The 15365-nt window shown below is 41.3% G+C and overlaps 1 protein-coding gene across 2 annotated transcripts in view; it reads right to left on the bottom strand.

Annotated features, from left to right (window-relative positions):
- The window catches only part of CCDC34 (coiled-coil domain containing 34), a 68311-nt gene that overhangs the window by 2373 nt on the left and 50573 nt on the right, over positions 1 to 15365 (bottom strand). For both annotated transcript variants that reach the window (XM_048948269.1, XM_048948268.1), the window contains 2 exons: positions 4450 to 4594; positions 1021 to 1137 (listed from right to left, as the gene is read on the bottom strand). The gene's annotated coding sequence lies outside the window, so the exon portion shown is untranslated. The remainder of the gene's footprint in view (positions 1 to 1020; positions 1138 to 4449; positions 4595 to 15365) is intronic.

The following is a 15365-nucleotide window of genomic DNA, read 5'->3' as shown; positions in this document are numbered from 1 at the left end:
ACAGCTGCACTACCCAATAGTGAGTGCATGCAACAGAAAGGACAGAGGAAGCAGAACAGACAGACTTATGAGGAAGAGTCAGTGCTGTTTACTTTATTCATTTAAAATCTGTTTTGTTCCATTTTTGTGCTAGATCACTGTTTGCCAAACCTCTATTTCCCACAGAGCTGTAATGCTTGTTGGGTCAGAGTATTGTTCTCTGAGATATCTGGGTTATTCTGAGATGTGGAAATGATCCCTTTTGTATTTAAAAAAGAAATACAAATGCTGCTGTTGACTAGCTCACATTCTGACCACCCATTTTTATACCAGGCTTGATACGTTGAATGTTCTCAGCCTGATTGATCCCAAAAAATAACAGTTTAGCATAGAAGGGCTTGTTGGAACAGGCAGAAACACTTCAGGGAAACACAGATTTAGTCAGAGGATTTAAATGTCAACATATAGAAAATTATCTTGTCTGGATGAAGAATAGTTTTACAGGCTGGGATTCTCAAAAATAGTCAACAGGAGGTAGGCACCCCAATCCCATCTCTCAAAGCTTTTTTTTTTTAAATCCCATCCTGGAATGTGAATCTCAGGCTAGACGAATGGCTCTGATCCAAACATGAATAAATGAGGACAGCCTCAATACAGAGTCACAAAAAACAGAGAAAGAAAATACCTCACCAGGTCACCTGGTTTATACCCCTGCCCCAGGCAGAATTATCTATACCTATATCACTCATGACAGATGTTTGTCTAACATTTTTATAAAGACTCCAAAGACAAAACAACCAGCACCTTATTATCCTGTTAGAAAGCTTTTTCCTATTGTTTAACCTGCACCTTTCTTCCTGTAGAGCAAGATCACAACATTCTGTCACATAAACTTTTAGGAAAGGCTATTTCTGTCCCTCTGCATTCAGGATACTGAAGGTAGCTTGATTCTACTTTCTGCACATTTAAGGATTATCCCTGTGTCATCTTATGTCTTCTCTTTTGAAAGCTGAACCACGCCACCTGATTAGCCCTTCTTACCTCTTTGGTCACATTTGAAACCTCTTATTATACTCCACGCTTCTCATTGGATTCTTTGCAACCAGTCCACATCTTCAAGTGCAACACCAGAGGAGTCCAACTGATGTTTTTCCAATGCTGAAAAACAGCAGAAAGGTGACATATACATATATGATATATCTCAACGTTTACATCAAGCAAGCTACATTCCTCTTGGTGCATTTTGGTATTCAAGACTGCACTCCATCTTTTTTTCACAACAGCATGACTTATTTTTGACTCATTCAACTCCTAGAATAAAACTTCTCAACTTAGTAAGTTCTCTCCTTCCTTCTATGCTCCTCTTATATCCAGCTGTTCATCTCATTGAGAGACTTCTCTTATAGAATCTCCTAATTCAGATCCTGAGTAGCAAATTCCAATGAACTGATTATTTAAAACAGAGGAAGTAGATTTACCTCCTATGGAGCTTGCTCATTTTTCAATATGGTGTACTGTGAACAATTAGCAATTATAGAAATGAACTCCTCTATTTCCCTTTGGCCTGTGCAATTTGTTTAAAAACAAAAACAAAATGAAAACATTAGAGCATAATAGTAATTCTAAATAGACTGCAAAACATCAGCCAGCCTCCATTGTTCATTATAATCATAATTGGCTTGTAAGATTTCAGAGAAGAGCATGTCAGCTGATGCTAAACACATGTGCTCATTGTTATTAAGTGACAAATCTGATTATCAGCTGTGAGCACAGAAAAACTGATTTTTAGCTGAAGAAACCTTGCAATGAAATTCCCCTGCTAGGTAACCTGCACAGAGATATGTTTTCAGCATATGCTGCGTTTAAGGCTGCCATCCACCTTACCATTAATTGTGCAGTGCAGACAAATCCTTCATTTAGAGTGCTCCATTAACAGAATGGTGCAGAAAGCAGCCCTTCTCAAGGCTGTGAGCATGGGCTGCAGGTTAGTATCAGTACCTTGGCCAAATCAAGGCTGACTAATTTGTTGTAACAACAATTGGCTATTACATATTCAAGAGTTTCAGTTAGCAGAACACGACACCTAAGTTTCTGTATGTAATTCCCAGCGTATACAATTACATATACATTCTACTTGCTAAGTACTAAACAGCTCTGCCAGTACTCTCCAGGGAACACACATACTTGGTATGCACATGACCTGAGGAATGGTGGCAGTGCTGTTAGTTGTCAGGGCAGCCAGCATCCAGGGAAATCAGGCACAAAGGCTTGGAATACTGCTTGCTAGAGATATCTCAGTTCCTAACCTGCACAGACCAGGGGTTGCTATCAGGCTTAAAGAAAAACACATGCTCCAGTCTGATCTAAACCACCAGGCATCTTTGCTTGCTTACTGCAATGTTCAGTGAAGTCCGACTGGCAGCACATTAAGTTAGAATTTCAGTTCAGGTGTCCATCCATTGCTCAAAAGTTAAACAGGCTTCTCCTGAGTACTGAAGACATTCCCAAGGCCCTGACCAATGCTATGTGTGTATTGTACTCAGCTCTGTCAACATTCTCCATGCAGGATTAGATAAGATGCAAGATCTTGTCATGCCTACCTCACCCTTTTTTTTTAGTGATTTAAGACCTTGTGCCTACATGAAAGACATACCTATAAAACAACAGTGTGTATGAGATGGAGCTTAGATCAGCACCTGTGTTCACAAGGACCGTGATGTCCCAAGAGTTGTGTCCCACAGAAATACAAATAGATACTCCTACAAGTTTTTAGAGATATTTGGGCTCCATAGGTGCTCATTATCTTATTTGATATTTATTACAACGGCACCTTGCTAATGACAGGCAGTCACAGGAGCCTGAAAGGCACAGGAAGCCTGCAGCTAATCAGAGAGCTGAACAACAAGCCTGGATTGTTGATGGTAAGGCTGTCAGTACTATTTTCTAAAGCCACCAACATTTATTTCCCAGATGTTTCCACCATGGGTGAAACAGTAGAGAATACACACTTGCCATTGTATTGCACGTTTACAGTCTTCTTCCCAATTTTGTCACTGCTCCTGTGAAATATATGCACTGAAAATTTGAGTATTGAGATGGTTTCTCTGGAAATTTAGCTTTCGAGAACAATATTTTCCATGGATCTGTTTTTAATTCAGAAGTGATGTGAAAAGCTCTAAGTATTCAGTGTGTTGCATTGTTTTTGTACCTATTTTTCTTTCCTCCACAGCAGATTTCAGGAATTTGCTGCTGCCTCATTAGGGTGAACAGAGCATCATAGGTGAATACTGTTGGCACGTCTGATCTTGACACGTTTCAAGATTTCATTCGCCACCAGGAGGTGCAAATGATCTTCTCACCAGCACCACTTTGGTGCTCATAATTACCAGTTTCATTCAAGGTGGAAGCAACCTTCTCTATTCTTTCACTAGTATTTTTTTCCTTATTGCTCTCCCTGCACCCTTCCTACTCGCTGGCACTGACGTCTTTCAAAGCCCTCACCAAGTATGATTTTGTGTCTCTGCGTCAGCTCTGTGCTGCTGATGTTGCAGTCAGAAATATTTGGTAGTTCTTGCACACTGGAAAACTACCCCTACCATATCATGGCAGTCACAACAGATTAGTTCTATGGGGCTTTACTATCATCCTTTAAGCAGTATGGCTGGATCGCACAGTCGGTCCTGTTGAGAGTTCACTGCAAGCCACAGAGTGAGAGCCAAGACCATAACAAATAGCTGGGATACACTTCTCAAATGAATGCACAGCCAGAGCTGGTCACAGCCCCAAAGCTAATAGCAGGTAAAAAAGGAAAGAGCCCTGTCCTTCTCACCTCATGTAGATATGAAGGTGTTATGGACAGGTGGAGTTTCCTACTGCATGTACGTTCAAACCCAAATATAAATTTAGCCCCTATGAGAACTGGCATCTGAGCTGAGCCCAAAGCTAAGAGGAGGAATTTCTTCCACGCAGGAGCAGCCAAGTACGTAAGATATAATCACAGGGTGATGGCAGGCTCTCAAGATTAGGAGGTCTCACTGGACCTCTGGTAAAGATAGCAGAATTTTTAGCAGATTTAGCTAGCTTCCACACTTCTAACTGTGAGATCTTACAGCAGCAGCTCAGAGCTGAATCTAGGAAGCTCCTTAACACTAACTTCTTTCCAAGGAATTTTCTCTTAACCCTTTACACACAAACATACACTCACATACAATCAATGGGCAGCATAATAATGCTACAATATGACTGCAGTACCAAGTCTGCAAGACAATCAGCACTGCTAAAGCAGCCAGTTCCAGTGCTAATCCATGCCTCAGCCCACCTGAGCAGCCTGGCCTCTAAACTCCTCTGCTATTTCTGCCTGCGTAAGTAGGCAGGGTTACCTAGATACCCCTTTGCTTTAGGAGGAAAGTAACAGAGAGTTAGAAGTAGGCCACGCTTCACTGCCTCCCCACGAAGCAAACAGCACCATACCTTGATTTCCCCTGCAGAGCTGCTGGGCTTATGCTCCTTAGGAGAGAAGAGGCCCCAGGAGGAGGTCCAAAACCTCAGGGTCTCACAGACCACAAGCTGCAGCCTCCAGGATGATGTCCTGGCTTCCTCACAAGACCAGTGTGCTCTGTTAATGAGAGGAGAGAGGAAAAAAGATTAGACAAGTCAGCAGTTCATAGGCATTTCCATAGAGAACATGGTAATGATTAGCTTGCATCAAAAGAACTGCAGAACTTTTTTTTTTTTAACTCGTGTTTATTTTAATATTCTTAAAGTCAGGTGCATGTTTTCTCTGCAGCTTGGGAATTGGCCAAGTGAGGCAGCATTTGAAATTTCTTTCTTTGTCTCAGAAATTAAAAAAAAAAAAAGAAAAAAAAAGAAAAAAGAAAAACTCAGGAAAAAGGGTCTCAGTCTGAATGTGCAGGTAACTTTCTTAGGGTTAAAATAACACTGTTAAAGGGATATTTCCAGGGCAATTCCACAGTTCACTAGTGGCTGTGCACTGACCCAGGCCAGTCTCTACAAACAACAACATATATAGTCCTGTAGTTAGAATCATAGAATCATAGCATCATCCAATTTCCCTGCAATGAACAGGGACACCACAGCTAGATCAGGCTGCCAGGGCCTTATCCAGCCCCACCTCCAGGGACAGGGCATCAAGCACAACAGTGTTAGCAATCTGGACTTCATTTCTGAGCAGGGCATATGATCCACATCAATACTGAAGAGTGAGAAGAAAAAGAGGATTGAGATGCTCCAACAGTGCGGGGCACATGCAGCCTGGAGACATGGCAGTGAAGAGAATGCAGAGGGTTTATCTGCTCTGCATACACCAATTGCCAGTGCCAAGGATAAACTAGAAAATGGCAAACTGACAAAAAGCTTAATTTCCTCTTCACTGACAAGCAGATAGGCTGACACAAAAACATGCCTCTCATTAGCTCCATAGTTATTTTAACAGGAAATCTTGAGTTATCGAAGATTATGACAGCATTATTGAGTATGAAGTAGTCTAAATTCACTTATTTGTACCCTCCAGCAGACTCTAAGTACAAAATTGCAGGGTACTTATTTTTCCTAAATAGGGCCTCTAATTGAAAAAAATGATTATTTTCTAGTGCTGAGATTACTGTCTAGGGCTCAACTAGGAAGGAATTAAATAGGATCTGAAAAATAGTTAATTAGAAAGGCACGTGCAGTTAGCAGTTCTGGTTCCTTTTTGCCCAAGTTTTACAGCAATACTGAAAATCAGGAGCATCACGAACTGCTGAGAAATTATTTCTGGAATAACTTTCATTATCCGGTGAGCCATATTATGAGATCTCTCAAGTCAAGGGGATTTTTCCTGGTGACTCTAAGGGTAAATCACATGAGCACAGTGGGGTAATAAATTAATGTACTCTACACGAGCTGCAAAACACAGTGACAACACATAAACACCATTAAGTGGCATACAAATCATTTAAAAGGGGATCCCTTTGCTCCTTCCTTGGATAAGAGGACGGTGAGAGCTCGAGTCAAAAGGCACAGAAGCAATTTAGCAACAGACAAAGGTGACCAAAACACACACCGCTGGATGACCTCCAGCAAGACCAGCCACAGTAATGTGCTTCACTAAAACATAGGTGGCACATTTCTACCAGGCTTCTGTCTAAGAATGGATAGCTTAAGAGTACTCATCCTTTTGTGTCAGTTTAACAGTGTCTCAACAGTGAGCTGAATGTCTTTGACCAGAATTTTCCAGATCTGTATTTGAGTTAATCATAGAGCATAATCTCTAGCAATAATTTTGATGGGTAGTTAGGATTAACTCAGCACTAACGTATGTTAATTTTTATTGGAAGAATGAAACAGCTTTCTGATGCAGGGATAGATTTACTCGTTTACCCAACTACATGTAGTGTGCCAAGGATTTTGTGAGCATCCAAAGAAGAAACATGCACACATAAAGTGAGTCCAGGCTAAGTCTCACCTCAGCTTAGAAGAAATGAAACCAAGAAGTGGCCTGCTTGGCCATTTTTGCCCGCACTCTAATCCTAAGGCAGGCCTACAGCAATTGGACAGATTGATATGATGGGACATGGTGTTTCACCAGAGGTGTAATGACAAAGATATAAAGGAATGATATAAAGGAAGGGAAGAAGCTCATATCAGAAGATTCCAGGTTTGCAGGGGAGGGATCTCCGGAAAGAGCTCCTTCCCCAGGGGCAGTCAGCCCTTACATGGGGTGTAAGAGAAGCGCAGCCAGGCTCCAGCCCTTCTGGTCACACAGCTGAATTGCCTTCACCTGTGCTCCCAGGGCTGATCAGGTCCTTTCCCCAGGTGCTCAATCAGTGGTTCAGGCCATGACTCAACAGTTCCCATATACAGGCATTCGTCTGTAGCTGAACCAAAAAAGCACACTTACCCCAAAGGTAATATGCAACCCTTATAGCATTTAAAATACTGGTTTACTTGCAGGGAAACTCTTTTCCAGCTCAGAAACCAAATAAAACATTGGGAACTTGACACCCATGTAGTCTGGAAGAAGACAGCAGGAACTCAACAGAAGGTATAACTTGAATCACTTGTAACTTTGCAGAGAACATCAGAAAAATATTTTTAAAAAATATTGTGCTGGAAAAAAACCACAAATGATTAAAGTAGTTGGTGACCACAATGATGGGTACATTTTGAAAACCAGAGCAGAATACAGTTCTTGGTTCTTTTAATAACAAACAGCATGTTTCTAATCGCTAGCATCAGAGTCAAGCTAAACATTTCAAACCACAGCACCGAAGACAATAAAACTTCACAATCTGATGTGTCCTACTCAGCAAACTGTAATGCTGCTTTATGCCCACCTCATCTGCTGTCATATCAACATTCTTTCTTGTTGCCAGCTTCTGCTTGAAACACTACTTCTTAAGATCACTCAGTAATTCAGATTTAGGCAATCATTCAGTTCTCTTAAGAGACTTTGCATAAGAAATCAAGCAGAAGAGGCAGGAAATCAGCATGGCTGAGCAAGGACCTGCTGGTCAAACTGAGGGAAAAGAAGAACATGCAGAGGCAGTGAAAGCAGAGACATGTGGCCCGAGAAGAACACAGGAATGCTGTCTGGATGTGCAGAGATGGGATTAGGAAAGCCAAGACACAGATGGAACTGAACTTAACAAGGGATGTGAAATGGAACAAGAAGGGGTTCTACAGGTACACTGGTCAGAAGAGATAGGCAAAGGAGAGTGCACCCCCTCTGATAAATGAAAAAGGAGAACTGGTTATAATTGACATGGAGAAGGCTGAGATACGCAACAAATTCTTTGCCTCAGTCTTGACTGCCCATCAGACTTCTCACACCTCTCACACCCCTGAACCTCTAGGTGGGGGCCAGGGGAGCAAAATGCCTCTCTCTTTGAGAGCAGAGCAAGTCAGAGACCACCTCATGAGACTAAATATGTACAAGTCTATGGGGCCAGACAACATGCATCCAAGGCTCTGAAGGAGCTGGCTGACATGCTTGTCGAGCCACTCTCCATCTCATTTGAAAAGACATGAGGCAGCAGTGTGCTCTTGCAGCTCAGAAGGCCAACAGCATTCTGGGTTGCACAACAGAGGGGTGGCAACAGTGTGAGGGAGCAGACTGTCCCCCACTACTGAGCCTTTGTGAGTCCCCATCTGGAGTACTGCATCCAGGTCTGAGGCTCCCAACACAGGAAAGAATTGCAGCTGTTAGAGTTAGTCCAGAGGAGGACCATGAGAATGATCAGAGGGCTGGAGCAGCTCTCATAAAGGAAGGCTGAGGGAGCTGGGCTTGTTTATCTTGGAGAAGAAGAGACACCAGGGAGACCGGAATGACTTTATACTAAAAGATGGGAGGGAGAGTTAGGCTAAATGTTAGGTGAAAATTCTCTACTCAGAGGGTGAGGCACTGGCAGAGGCTGCCCAGAGAAGACGTGGATGCCATCCTTGGAGGCATTCAAGTCCAGGTTGTGTTGGGCCCTGGGCAACCTGCTCTAGTGGTTGGCAATTCTGTCCATGACAGGGATGCTGTGGTAGATAATCAAAGAACCGTTTGAGTTGGAAGGGACCATTAAAGGTAATCTAGCCCAACTCTCCTGCAATGAACAGGGGCACCTACAGCTAGGTTACAGTGCCCAAATCCCTATCCAGCCTGACTTGAATGTCTCCAAGGACATTCAAGGCATCCTCTATAACCCAGGCAACCTGTTCCATTGTTTCACCACCTTTATTGTAAAAAACCTTTTCCAAATCCAATCCAAAACTCCTCTCTTTTAGTATAAAACCATTTCCCCTGACCAATCAGAACAGGCCCTGCTAAAGAGCCTGTCCCCTTCTTCCTTATAGCCTCCCATAGATGATCTTTGAAGTTCCTTGCAACCTAAGCCATCATGTGATTCTATGATTTGTTCCCTTTAGAGAACTTAGTCAAATAACTCGTTATTCTAGAGTGCTTAATACCAACAACTCCCACAGAAACATCGCTGGGGAAATTGCTTTTAAAACCTATACCTAACTGGCCTTCTTTCAGAAGAAGCAGTTCAGTGATTTCACGGCATTCCCTGTCCCCTTCTCTTTTTGTCAATATAAAGCTGGAGGGCAGCATGATGAATACTACTGGCTAGCTGTACCACGCCTGCCTGTTCTTCTCATCAAGAAAAAGAGTAGAAGGGCTATTAATCTCTGGAGAACACAAAATAAAAGTTGCAGCTATCTGACAGGATAGCAGCCTGTCTGCCTGCAAAAGCTGCTAATTCATACAATGCTTGCATGATGAAGTATTAGCAACTTTTGGTTTTAGTGTATAGTTACAGATAATGCCATGTGTCTAACGAACGCACAGAAGACTCTGATAGATGGCTGGCAAACATTCATCTTGTTGGCACTTATTAGTAAAGGCCATAAATACAGTAATGAGTGAAAATGAGTCAGAATGAAAATATATTAGAGCTTGTCATAATTTCAGTGCTCAACTCAATGATTTTCCACTTACACCAGGGAGGAGACTCTGCAGATGAGGCCTCTGGAGGTCAGTCAGAAAGGATTCCTGGCTCTTCCCCAAGCTCCCTGTGTGATCTTGTCTAAGCCATTTTTTTCTTCCATACCTCAAGCCTCTGTCTAGCTCTAAAACACACTGTAAGTCTCTCTTGGAAAAAACAAAAGGACAGCACTTAGGTCAGATTAACCGACTACACAGATTCACAATAGAGAGCAATGAGCTAGGGTTAGACCTGTTATGAAAATAAGAGACCTTCTTTTTCATAACAGGTCTTGGAAGTTGTAAGGGATCACCAGCTGAGCACCAATCAGCCACGTAATCTGAAAAATACGAACACCTCACTAGGATGCAAGCTGGAGCAGAACATGCAAGTGTGCAGGAGTCCTTCATCTGCCAGCAATGCCTCAGCTGAAGAACTGGCTTCTCACTTTGGGTACATTTCAGGGAAGTTGAAGCACCAGAAGGTCTCCTGAGTAAGGCAAGAGAGGGAGACCAGAGGCCCAGAACAGCCACCCTACATGAAAGGCCTGAATTAATTGCTGTCACGTAGCCAAAAAGAAAAAGCAGGCTGAGGAAGGGAGGAGTAAAATAACAGAGTTCAAGGCTGTTGCAAGATGGAGCAAATAATCTTTCAAATATCTTTGGTGGTTAGGAAAAGAAATAAAAAGTTTAAATTGCAATAACAGAAATTTATGTTCAAACATTACAGGAAAAAATTCTCTAACAGGAAGGGTGGTAAAGCACCAGAATAAATTGCCCTTGGAAGCTGTGAAGCATCCACCTTTGGAGACTTTTAAGAACAACTGATGCAAACATCTCTCAGAAATAACACTGGGTTAGTTAATCTTGCCTTGGGGCAGCATGATAAACCCTGATCTTTCAAAATCCATTCAGCCTGCGATTCTGTGATAGTATCTGTGCAGACGTCATGTGTTTGTACAGCACCTAGCCCTCTTCTTTATTCTTGAAAGACAAACAATAGTTACTAATTAGTTTTATAATAATTATATTTCAAAACATACAAGTTTTATGCAACTTATATATTACTCGAACTCCAACTTCGTTTTCAACAGAAAAAGTTTCACTGGTTTCCCTGCTGAGACAGAGCATCTGTTAGGAACAATTGTTCATTTTTCAGTGTCGAATTTGCAAAATCAATTCACACAGCTCTGATCAGTAGTGGGAAGAAAGATCACTACTGCTTTGCCAATAAAGTCTTTTTCATTTTCACATACTCTTCTATGCTGGAAACAGGAAAATAAATACGTAAAACTTCCTAAATTATCTATTCTGCTTCTTAAAAATTGAACATAGCAAGGTCCACAACTTCCTCGTCAAATACCTTTTTGCCTTACCTCAATCAATCTGAAAACAAAAGCACCATAATTCCAAATTACATTGGCTCTTGATTCACGTGAGATTTATCATTAAAATGAAAACTACTTTATTCTTAACATGTGTATTTCAATGACAGTTTAGGCTTTTATACTCTCATACTATTATCTCTGTTCAAGTCCTAAAGTTGTGTTCTCTCTCTTGGCAGCCTTATTTCATGTGCATGTAGAGGCAAACCCCTTGACTGGAACAAAAATGTTGCAATAAAACAGAAGAGCAGTCACGTTGCTAACAGGAAAATTCAGTGGCCATGTTATTTTCCCCCTCACAGGTATTACTGGTTGTTTCTATTTAGTTCAATGCTTCATTATTAAACTGACACCAAAATCCCAGTAGGCAGTAATAAATTTAACCACTGTTTCATTTGTTGAAGTCTCAGATACACCCTTATGCCTAGCAGCAAAGGATGTGATTCACTTCAGTTCTGTCTTTTTAGGATTCTGTACTGCATCTAGACGTCTGCCCAGTGAAAAATAAACGACCAGAGCCCATCTGTGCTTCAGTGTAAATCTGACTGGGGAGTTGAATCCCATCAGACTTCCAAATTGGAAGTAGACTGACCAAGTAATGCAGTTTGACACAGTGATCCACCATCAGCTTGTAAAGGGGCCTGGAAAAAGAGCAATATGCAGATAGCGTGCCAGTTATACACTGACTTCCCAGGTATTGTGCTGGTCCACACATATTTTGCTATATTCCCATGTTATACAAGAAATGTTACAAATTCTCTCTCTCTTTTTTTTTTAATGACTATTAAGAAAAAAAATAGTATTTTCCCTACCCTAAGGCCGCAGAAGGTCCCTAGAAAGCAGCTCCTGATGTCATATTAAATATAGAATGGAATAGTTTAGTTGCAAGGGCCCTACAAAAATCTCTAAGTCCAACCACATGGCCACTTCAGGGCTAACCAAAAGTTACAGCATGTTATTGAGGGAGTTATCTGAATGCCTCTTGAACTCTGACAGGTACAGGGCACCAACCACCTTGCAAGGAAGCCTGTTTCCAGTGTCTGACCACCCTCACAGTACAGAAATGTTTTCTAATACCCAGCCTGACCCAGCTTGTCCATTAAGCCAGTAGGAATCTATTGACGAACAGTATTAAAACCAAAGTCATTAAAGCTTTTTATCCATTAAAATTCAGAAGGTGAATCACAATTACATGCAATTTTAGTTAATACTGAAGAACAAGGGAAGGAGAAGTTAGAGAGCACTTAGGTAGGTTAAATACGTTCAAGTCAGGCTAACATATACAAAAACCTGAGGAAGACTGGTGAAAGCCCCCCAGCAATTGCTTATCTGATGAAAACTATGGAGGACTAATAGCATGCCAGAAGACTGCAGAAGGGAGAAAATGGTGATCATACATACAGAGGAGCAGAAATAGAACAGCTGAGAATTTTCACGCTTGACAGCATATTTCAATCATTGAAAAAAATACTGGCATGTAATAATTAACTAATCTATGTGTAAACACTGAGAATAAGTTCATAAGTGGCAGTTAGCGTGAACCCAAGTTAAGAGAAAGTAATGTACTGCCATTCTAGTTTTTTCTCTATTATATTGTGTCAAGTCTTATGATTATGCAGAGGCATAGATAACACAAAAGTTTACATTAGTAAAGCTTTTGGTATTTTCTTACAATCACACTGATGGCTGCCTAGATTAAAATGCAAAAGGTCAGGTACAAAGCTGGTTAGAAAAGAGAACACTAATCAAATACTTATCTATGTTTAATGTAAATGGAAGCTAGGATTCTCCCAAGGATGCCACAGGATTTTTACTACAACCATATGAATGACCAGGACTAGGCAGCTAATAGTCAGGAAAATTGGGAGTGAGGCCATTAATTGATAAATGACATGAAGATAAGGGGAGAATCAATACACTGGAGACCAAACTTGATTCTACACAATAGAACTGGTCTGTAAAGAAGAGAATGCTGTTCCATAATGACAAGTACACAGGAATGGATAATCAGCCATTAGAATATCTGACAGCTAATGGCCGGATGGTAGGTTTGCATAAAGGGATGCAGTAGTGCTGCCAGCCTGAGTCAGCGGGTCATCCTCTGAAAAAAGTTTATGGCACAATGGGATGTACAGTCAGCCTGGAAGTCACATTTTCAGTCTACTTAGACGGGGCATAATGTCTAATTTTAGGGTGCTGCATTTCAAGAAAGAAGAGGAGGTATTGGAACTGGCCGAAAGCCTGGGCATGGAATGCTTAGCCTGCAGAAAGGAACATATAAGCCAGGCAGAATACTAAACAGAAAGATATTGCAGAAAGGACAGGAAACCTACTCTCAAGATACGTGAAGTATGAAATCAAGGTGGATTAAATTTCATGACAGAACACTCAAGAATTAATAAAATCAAATATTCTCAAGTTTGGGATAGTAGAAGTCAAGCATACGTTGACTGGAGAGAGTTCATCATTGTAGATGTCTAAGAATGAGCAGAAGAACATCTGTGAGATCTCAAGAATGAGTTGTCTGGCCTTGTATTGAGGTAGAAATTAAACAGTCTGTTGAGATCCCATTTAGTTCCATTTCCTTGGCATTCAGCATTTTTAAACAATGAAAAGACAAAAGCTCACAGCTTCTACAAATCACACACAATTCACTTTTATATGCTCAGAGTAGCGTTGCACAGCGTACACTCGGGGCACTAGGAGGAAAGAAAAAGAAATAAACCAAATCACATGGACTTTTTCTGTGGGAGAGTGACACTGGTTCCTTTACAGTCATAAGGCATTACAAAATGCCAACAAAAGGAGGAAAATCTCCCAGATTGCAGGCTCCTATCCTAACCACCCTTCAAACGTGCTCTACTGTAATTCTTTTCTAAAACTCTTCTACAGCTGGATGTTCAAAGGCTTCTCTCCTTTCAAGTGTGAGTTTTTCACCAACAGGGGTGAGCGTAATAACTTCTTCAGAGAACTAATATGTGTGGTGAAGAAGAAGTATAAATTAAGAAAATGAAAAAAAGGAAGGAAAGGAGTCCTCCAAAGACAAAACAGACAAGGTGACACGAAGTGGAAAGTCAATGGGAAGACAAACAATGTGTTTTTACTAAAGCTGTTAATTCACTCTTCACATCTCCCACTCAAGTCATCAATCACAACATAAACTAAATAGAGCTGAGAGCACAGCTGCTTGCCTGCCACTGTAAATGAACCTTCTGTATATGGAGTCCTGCTCCAGCAAGCTGGCGTCTTCAGAGGAAAAAACCTCAGCTAGAAAAATAAACAAATCAGGTACCACAATCCTCCTCCCTATATTTTTTTCCCAATGAATATATGCTACTAAGTTTTAACCCCTTACTGCTTGCTAACTAAACCAACTAAAACCTGCTTTCTCTTTTCTTGTAAAATTCTTCCTCCTTAACAGTCAGAGCTGAGGAAAGAGGCAAGGGGAGAGATCCAGCATGAAGCAAGAAATGTTTTCTTTTCTAAGTCAACTTAAGTCTTAACTCTTTTAAGCAAGCATTTTGACTGTAGAAACATTGCTTATAGAAGGATTGTTGAGCAGAAAGCTTGACAGCAGCAGGTACTAAATAGAAAGCCATCTTAGTCAGACATTGTGGAAAGCTGCAGGAAGAGTCAGCAAGTGTCCAGACTGGCCTGTTGCCCTGCTTGCACTTTGGACAGAACGGCTGTGTATTGCAGAGTCTTCATTCACCTTCTCAACATATAGCAACCGAAGGGAAATCTGTGACTCTACAACAGCTGAAATTCCTGCTTGGAAGTCACGAGCATTTGGGGTATACCAAGAATAAATATCTAGATGCATAAAGAGTCTTGCAAAGAGCAAAATTTGTTCTGTAAGGAATATATGTCAGCTACTATGCACGCATTTTACACTTTTTCCAAGCCTGTGTTTACTGCTGTGTCAGATTAAACGATACAGATGTTATACATTGGTCAGTGGCTCACAGATCCTGATGGTGACATGCAGGGATCTACCATGAATCTACATCTTACCTCTGTGCTACAAGACATACAGTGAAACATTTTGCCACTTACAGTCCACTGGCTTGGCACTTCGGGTTCTGAACAGCATTTCTGGTGCAGTGGCTTTAAGAAGTCATGAGAGAGAAAATGCAGGAAAAATAGGCTGCCTCCCTAAACCTCTTGAGCCTGTTGTCAGGCCTTCTGTGATTCAGAAAAACTTGGCTTTTTTCCTGGCATCATTCCTGAGCAGCACTCTCTCCAGCACTGTTTTATCCGCTCACACAAACAGAGCCATCTCCCCCTGCATATAAATACACAAGGAAGATTTCTAGTTGAACTATTGTCTCCAAAAGCTACTGAAAGTAAAGGCAGCATGAATTAAAAGCAGACATAAACTCTAAGGAAGACATGACAACAATGATAGTTAGGTCTGGAAGTTTGAGGAGGTGCTCTGTATTGCTTCATGAGCAAGACAGCAATGCTTCCAGGTAGAGTACCAATAAATGAAAGTAATCACAGACTTTGAGGCAGAAACTACCATTCAGAAT

This window comes from Lagopus muta, chromosome 6 (genome assembly GCF_023343835.1).
Source record: "Lagopus muta isolate bLagMut1 chromosome 6, bLagMut1 primary, whole genome shotgun sequence".
Taxonomy (NCBI): domain Eukaryota; kingdom Metazoa; phylum Chordata; class Aves; order Galliformes; family Phasianidae; genus Lagopus; species Lagopus muta.
Note: the sequence above shows the minus strand (reverse complement) of the source record. Positions and strands in the feature narration are given on the sequence as shown.